This window comes from Lontra canadensis, unplaced genomic scaffold (genome assembly GCF_010015895.1).
Source record: "Lontra canadensis isolate GAN:19392208 unplaced genomic scaffold, GSC_riverotter_1.0 scaffold83, whole genome shotgun sequence".
Lineage (NCBI taxonomy): Eukaryota > Metazoa > Chordata > Mammalia > Carnivora > Mustelidae > Lontra > Lontra canadensis.
Window position 1 is genome coordinate 126,172 of NW_022631077.1, and position 8,668 is coordinate 134,839.

At 39.2% G+C, this 8,668-nt stretch overlaps 1 non-coding gene across 1 annotated transcript; it reads right to left on the reverse strand.

Annotated features, from left to right (window-relative positions):
- Window positions 1-8,360: 8,360 nt before the first annotated feature.
- On the reverse strand, window positions 8,361-8,440 carry LOC116882359. Its single transcript, XR_004385637.1, has one exon. It is a non-coding gene; the product is annotated as a small nucleolar RNA SNORD115 (small nucleolar RNA).
- Between the last annotated feature and the right edge of the window lie 228 nt (window positions 8,441-8,668).

Below are 8,668 nucleotides of genomic sequence, written 5' to 3' on the forward strand. Positions count from 1 at the left end.
AATATAGGAAAGTGAACAAAATGTAACTAATATAAAACAACATTTCTATGGCATTTCTAATTTTGACATTCAGCAGATTAGCTGTGATTTAAAAATGACTTTGCGTTTTTGGACTGATAACTAAAGGAAGTTGCCTAGGAGCAACAATGTATGCCCCATAAAGCCAGACTACCTAAGAAAATCTAGGCACAGATATTCTACTGTTTGTTAAGAACAAAGGAGTATTTATAACCACTACAAATAGTAGTAAACAAGTCATCCAGTTTTTATTTCATTTCATTTTTATTATATTAGAAATGAATTTGCATATATGCCTTCTTTTTCTTGTAGCTTTGGCTCAAAGTCAAGAACATAGGAGCTAGCCTTTCTAGACACCATGGGGGGGGATGAAAAATGAGGTAACATGCTTGCCCACCCAGTTCTTTCTGATATCAGGTACCTCATTGGCTAAGCAAACCAAACTTGCAGAAGCTTCTCTAGAACACTTGATTTCAAGGATACTCAGTCACATCTATAGTTTGGAGATTAGGGATTTCAATTTTATTTCTGTTTACTATTTGAGACCAATAGCATTTCTTAACTAAACACATTTTAAAAATCTGTAAGTTTTTTTTTCCATCACAAATGGCTCTTATTTAATGATCACTTTTAAAATTCAATGTCAAAAAAAGATAAAGAAGAAGAAAGAAACAAAAGTATTTAGTACAAAGGAAGGAAATTTTGACCACATAATATGTGGCACTGCAGATGAGACTATCTGAGACACAAAGAAGGAGTCACTGTGGCCCATGAAGACTCTGCTTTTGTACGTCCATTTGGGAGAATGTTGATCAGTGATACTACTCAGAACTGGCTGGCCATCAAGCTTCAGAGTCAGGACATTAGTGAAATTGCATAAGGAGGGCTTCATGGCATTCAATTCCATATGATGAGTTCACACGAGCCTTGTTCAAATATTTCTGACAGGCTGCCTAAGGATCATGTGATATCTAACTATACTTTGTCATCTAGAAAACAGCCCTGATGGTAATTACTGTCCTGCATGAGAAAGGTTAATGCAGTATGATCAAAAGTGTGGAGTCCTTCCTAGACCACATTAATTGGAGGTAACAGTGATTACCTCCCTAATCATCTATACTACCTACTTCTCATTTGGAATAAAGTAGAAATTCTTCATGGTGAATTTTCTTCTTTTTATTCATATTGTTCTAAAGCAGGTTAGTAATCTATAACTTGCCACACTGAAGAGGTGTTTTATGCATTAAACAGAAATCTGAACTAAAATATTAATATTTGACTTTGGGTCTTGGGAAGTATTGAAAAAATGACAGTATGTAAAGTCAGAAAAGAACATTGATGGGACAAGTCAGTCTGTACAACCTCACAGTAAAGATACTAACATCTATGTGGGAGTTTGGGAGGAAGCAAACAGATGGTCTCATTATTATGAAATAAATAGCTTGAAGTAAATATTTCCCAATATTAATTCTGAATTCAGGAAGTAATATGTACTATTATCAAAACTTCTTAATAATGACATGAATAATGCATAAATAATGACATTAAGTTTTTTCCACTAAATTATTTTTTGACAGCTGTGCTTTACTTGGCCAGTGTCCATACAGGGGTATAGTCTGCATCTGGAACATAACATAAAGATATCTTCTATTTGAGGAACATGATCATTCTTTTATTTTTTATTTATTTTTTACTTTTTTATTATGTAATGTTAGTTACTATACAGTACATCATTAGTTTTTGTTGTTAGTTTTTTAGTTAGATTTTTAGTTAGATTTTAGTTCCATCCTTCGTTGTTTGCATATAACACCCAGTGCTCCATGCAATACGTGCCCTCAATACCCATCACCAGCCCTCTCCCCTCTGATACCCTCCATTTGTTTCCTGGAGTCCATAGTCTCTCATGGTTTGTCTCCCCCTCTGATTTCCCCCACTTCATTTTCCCCTTCTTTCTCCTAATGTCCTCTATGCTATTCCTTATGTTCCACCTATGAGTTAAATGATATGATCATTGTCTTTCTTTGCTTCATTTATTTCACTAAGCATAATGCCCTCCAGTTCTGTCCATGCCGATGCAAACAGTATGGAGTCTCCTCAAGATGTTAAGAATAGCACTACCCTACAACCCAGCAATTGCACTACTAGGTATTTAACCCAAAGATATAGATGTAGTGATAAAGAAGATCATATGTGTGCCAATGTTCATAGCAGCAATGTTCACAACAGCCAAACTGTGGAAGGAGACAAAATGCCCTTCAGTAGATGAACAGATGAAGAACATGATCATTCTTATAAAATAAAACTCAAGTATTCCAGCATGAGGATATATTTGGAAAAGGAGAGGTTAGGAGAAACTCCAGAAGACAATATTATGAATGGTCATTCATATGTCCCAGCCTACTTAACATGTAATATAGTTAACAAAAATAATAAAAATAATATACTTAAAACAATAGTTTAATAGGTGCAGGAGAATGCTCTTTTAAAAAGCAATCTTTAAAAAATATCTTCTTAGTAATATTTTAAGTGAAAATTTAAAAAATTGGTAGAGTTTTCCTTTTTTTCATTTCTTCATTGTTGGTTCCTAGATATTGATGTTTGGACTGACATTGCAGTCAGCCCATAAAGTGTGTGTGCCTTATTGAAATCTCAGATCTTGAGAAATAAAGAAGTGTATAAAGTACCTATGAAGACACAGTAATTTCTCTTTGAACAACTAAATCAACAACTTAAAATAACATAGACTCTATATTCACAAGACAATAAACAATTCACAAAACAAACAGGTCTGCTGATATAAAAGTAAAACCAGAAATCCTTTAAAAAACATATATAAGGGGCTCTTGGGTCACTTAGTCAGTTAAGTGTCTAACTCTTGATTTTAGTTCAGGCCATGATCTCAGGGTCCTGGGATTGAGCCCCATGTTGGGGCTCTGCCCTCAGCAGAGAGTCTGCTTGGGATTCTCCCTCTCCTTCTGCTTCTGCCTTTCCCCCAGCTTGCACACAGGTCCTCTTTCTCTCACTCTCTCTCAATAAATAAATAAAACATTTAAAAAAAGTAAAATAGGGGCTCTGGGGTTGCTCTGTCATTTGAGCTTCCAACTCTTGGTTTTGGCTCAGGTTGTGATCTTGGGGTCAGGATCAAGCCCCTTGCTGGGATCAAGCCCCTTTTTGGGATCAAGACCCTTGTCAGGCTCCAAGCTCAGCAGATCTGCTTCAGATTCTTTCTCCCTCTCCCTCTTGCTCACTCTCTCTCAAATAAACAAATAAAAATCTTAAAAATAATATAATAAATAAAAAGCATATATAAGAAAAAATAAAAGTTAAGTAAAACTTGATACAAAAATAACAGGTAATATTAGGAAGAAAACCTAAGAAAAAAATTTGCAGCTAACATTAAAGTAATACTATAAAAATTTATCCTCCCAGTTTATTGAATTACTTTGCTCCTGGTCTAATAGAATGGCTTGCAATGGTTTTTGTTTTTGTTTTAGACTATGGACTATTTAATTAGGAATACCTGCATCACAGTTCCCACTTTTCAAGGGAAAAGGAGTTAGAGATAATAATTACTATCAGAGCACAAATAATTTTTTCAGGCATAACTTATGTATACACTTTAGCAGCAGGTATAAGGCACTTGAACTAGAGATTACATGTATTTAAGACTAATTTTTAGAAAATCATAGGTTAAAATATTGCTGATGAAAGTTGACATTGCTTCCTTTGCTGAATTTGAAATGAATAGTCATCTAGATTGATTAAATTGACTGCATATATCATTAAAAAATAAGACCCTGACCAACATAAGATAATTTTGACAATCCTTTAAGTATCCTTCTCTATAAGTTTGTTGGCAATCCACTTTTTATTTTTAGGGGCACCTGGGTGGCTCAGTTGGTTAAGCCACTGCCTTCGGCTCAGGTCATGATCCCAGCATCCTGGGATCGAGTCCCGCATCGGGCTCCTTGCTCAGTGGAGAGCCTGCTTCTTTCTCTGCCTCTGCCTGCCACTCTGCCTGCTTGTGTTCTCCTGCGCTCGCTCTCTCTCTCTCTGTCTCTGACAAATAAATAAATAAAGAAAATCTTTACCAAAAAAAAAAGTATTTTTACATGTTCCCACTTAATTTATGTTAATTTATGAATAATTACTTTTAAGATGTACATTTTATATGGTCAATGAGTTGTTCAGTATAACATCAACATATTATAAAAGAGAAAAATGAGAACAGATATCATTTTAATTCTATTGCTTTAGCTTAGGTCCTCTTGGAAGCAGACCCCAAATGGGATCAGCAGTGCAAGAGAATTTTTAAGGGAGGGAACAGAAGGTGAGGACAAGCTTCAGACAGCAGTGCAGGGTGGAGGTAGGGAAGGAAGCGTCGGGTCCAAAGAGACTTGAACTGCAGCAGAGTTCCAAGAAAGACTGGACCAGGCCAATATGGAACCCTTGGGCTAGTTACCACTTGACCACTCAGCAGAGTGGGAAGGCCTTGCTCCTGGACCACCCCAGTCATAGCTAGAGCAGCCATCTGAAGTGTGACTTCAGAGCTCAGTAGTGGATCCAGCAACTGAGGCCATCAGACAACTACATCCTTTGTAGAGGAGTCCTGAGTGCTACATTTTGATATGGTCAATGAGTTTGTTCAGTATAACAAAGTTTAAACTTTACCTCACACAGATCAACTTCTCCATGTAATTTTGATGCTGACTTTTCCATGATTCTGTGGGACTCTTTTCTTTTCTTTTTTTTTTTTTTAATTACTTTTCAGCGTAACAGTATTCATTGTTTTTGCACCACACCCAGTGCTCCATGCAATTCCTGCCCTCCTTAATACCCACCACCTGGCTCCCCCAACCTTCCACGCCCTGCCCCTTCAAAACCCTCAGGTTGTTTTTCAGAGTCCATAGTCTCTCATGGTTCACCTCCCCTTCCAATTTCCCTCAACTCCCTTCTCCTCTCCATCTCCCCATGTCCTCCATGTTATTTGTTATGCTCCACAAATAAGTGAAACCATATGATAATTGACTCTCTCTGGGCACATGAAAAAAATGATCATCATCACTAGCCATTAGGGAGATTCAAATTAAAACAACATTGAGATACCACCTTACACCAGTTAGAATGGCCAAAATGAGCAAGACAGGAAACAACGTGTGTTGGAGAGGATATGGAGAGAGGGGAACCCTCTTACACTGTTGGTGGGGATGCAAGTTGGTGCAGCCACTTTGGAGAACAGTGTGGAGATTCCTCAAGAAATTAAAAATAGAGCTTCCCTATGACCCTGCAATTGCACTGCTGGGTATTTACCCCAAATATACAGATGTAGTGAAAAGAGGGCCATCTGTACCCCAATGTTTATAGCAGCAATGGCCACGGTCACCAAACTGTGGAAAGAACCAAATGCCCTTCAACGGATGAATGGATAAGGAAGATGTGTTCCTATACACTATGGAGTATTATGTCTCCATCAGAAAGGATGAATACCCAACTTTTGTAGCAACATGGATGGGACTGTGGGACTCTTTTCTTAAAGAGAAATGTAGAAGTCAGAGTTTAGTAGGAGGAACTACAGTCCCCATTGTTATAGTTGGTCTGGGGGCTACAACTGGTTCTCATTCTTGCCATCTTGCATTAACCATCCTGACTTTTTCTCACCCTCCACTATATTCAAGGTGTTGAACCCTTAGGATTATTCACATTTTAGGCCAAAGTTCTTGCCCATGTTCATTGATAGCTACCATAGGGCCACCCAGGAGCATCCAAGTGGACTACCCTACTCCCCTGTGTAAGAGCAACCTTATTCCTTCTGCAGATCAGAGTTGGTAACTCCTGCCACTTGATGGACCCCTCCCTTTTTTTTAAAGATTTTATTTATTTGACAGAGGGAGAGAGAGATCACAAGTAGGCAGAGAGGTAGGCAGAGAGAGAGGGGAGGAAGCAGGCTCCCTGCGGAGCAGAGAGCCCGACACAGGGCCCAATCCCAGGACCCTGGGATCATGACCTGAGCTGAAAGCAGAGACTTTAACCCACTGAGCCACCCAGGCACCCCTTGATGATCCCTTTTTTGCCTACTGGACCCTAGCACAAGGAGTCCAGAGTTTCTTGGCATCAGCCATACTTGCAGTTCAATAGAACAGTTGATGTGTCCTCTTATGAGTATGGCCTCTGAGGACCAGAACCACCAGCACAGAGTTATTGAAAGGGAGAGCACAACAACCCACAGTGGGTCTTTGGGAGAGATGGTGAGTAGACATATATATTCTCCCTATTGAGAAGCAAATATATAGAAGTTTCTGATTTAATGTGTATGTCATGCTGTGAACAATATTTCCCCATCCTTTCAAAGTGTTGCCTTAGAGCTGGCACTTAGCTGTCTTTGAGAAGACTGTTTCAGTATTCTGTGAAGCTCACTGCTTCTAGGTAGTGCAGTATGGGATATGACTGTGGTTCTATTACCATAGGCCCACAGGCCCCTCCTGTGCTGTGAAGAGGATGCCCTGGATGAATGCTATGTTGTGTGGACTTCTCTGCCTATACATCAGGCCTCATACAAGCACCAGACAGTGGTGTTGACTGAAGATTAGCACCAGGCAACCCACACCCATACCCTCAATAGGCCTCTAAGTGTTTGAGGATAAATTGTTTCCTTTCAAGAGCAGGAAGTGCCTAACATAGGTGGCTTTTCCAAGGGGCAGGTTGTTCTCATTAAGTATAATTATTTCATATGAGAGACTTAGCTTAAGTCTTTGTTGCTGACAATTGGCCATTTAGAGGCAATGGTAGCTATTTCAGTCTTGTAAGTAGGAGCCCATGCCTTTGGGTCCAAAGCCACCATGATTATGTGTTCATTGTGCAACTTATGCTAATTCCAAGGTACCAATAACAAAGGCTGGCTGTAACCAAGTTACTGTATCATCTTGACTACTTAGTGGTTCAATGACTCTTCTTTAGTAAATATTTTCAGCGGGGTGTTAAGATGTGATACAAAAATCTTTGCCCTTAGTGCTCACTCTTGTATGTGTGTCTGTATGTCTCCATCCAGACCTCCTTATCTCAGAATGCCGTTCACTTTTCTTTCCCTTACAGGCCAGGCCACTGGCCACTTCCCAGCCATCTGGATATGATTTCCCTTGGATTACTTCTCCTTCCCCTCAAAGTGGATGGCCAGGAGAACTCCTTGCAGGTCTCCAGTTCAGATTTTTTTTCCTCTCCACTGTCTTTCAAGGCTCCTCTCCTTCAAGCAGTGAAGTTCTCATCAGTTTAAGCTTGTCCCCATATGCATAATGGACCTATCTCTAAACCGAGGTTGGCCATTTCTTTTTCTGCCTTAGTCATGTGGGAACCTTCACTCCTCTATGGCCATAGGTGTAAGTTGTGGGAGGGTTATAAATCCATGCTGGATCACATGAGCATCTGGGCTAACTGCTCAAGAAGCTTACTTGTATTTTTTTTCCCTCCCTGGCTCCCTGGCTCCCTGGCTCCCAATGTACCAGATCTATCTCCTCTCTGAACATTTTATGTCTTCCTTTACCATCTGACATAGCACCTCAGGCATCTTCACTTTGCTCAGCATTGGCCATCAAACTCTACCAGGCTTCTAAAGCACTCTAACAGTGATTTTCTCCATTCCCTTGGTCCTGGCCAGCGTATTAGGTCTTATTTCCCAAGAAAGTGTTTCTTCATCAATAAATTCTTGCTTATGTAATTCCAGCTTCCCTTATCAAAATTCTCAAAAATTCTACCCCAGATGTAACCACTAGTCATGCTATTGTTTTTTCAATTGGCCTCAACTTGTATAGAGACTGAGGTGAATGTTTTTGAGGGTCCCACTTAAGGAAAAATTTCCTCAATTTAGAGTCTGATCAGTTTCAGGTATAAAGGAAAGATTACTATTTCCAAAGGATCCTTTAAGAGTGGCACTCTCAGAGAAATAAATTATATACATATTTGTATTTAGAGTCTCTAAATAAGTAAATCCTCTTGCCTTTGGCAGAACTCATCACTAGCCTCGTGTTCTATTTAACATATATCTATGATCAAAGAAATCTATTCACCTGAGATCATTAACCCAATGGTATGTATAACCCTTGGTACAATGTCTTACTGAAAATCACAAGAGAAAAGGGAATGACCCCCAAGTGTACCTTACTACTAGGAGATATGGATCATTTAACAAAGCACAAAGTATGGACAAGAGCATGCATTGTTCATTTAGAACTTCACAGACATGTCAGTGTTATGTGGGATTCCTGCAAGGGACTGATTGAAGCTTCAAATACCATTGTTCTAGGAAGGAAGGAAGGAACCCCAACATCCTGTCCAGGATTGTCACTGAGATTGGGCCTCAGTGTAATCCTAGTGAGCATAATTTTTAGTCATTAGCTCTCTTCAAGACAATATAAGCTTTCACTATTTACCCAGTGAAGCTACTCCACACACAACCACACATTTGGACTTGCATATGCTTTTACTAGGGAAGGATTAGGAAAAATCTGATGCCAGGATAGACATGATTTTCCATATATTCTATGCTGGACACCCCACTGATAAGATTGTATGCAATTTTGTTGAGACAGTGAGTGAACTTATCCCAAATCTGCATCTTATTTACTATTTTCTGACCACTCCCAGTACATCTTCTGTTAGT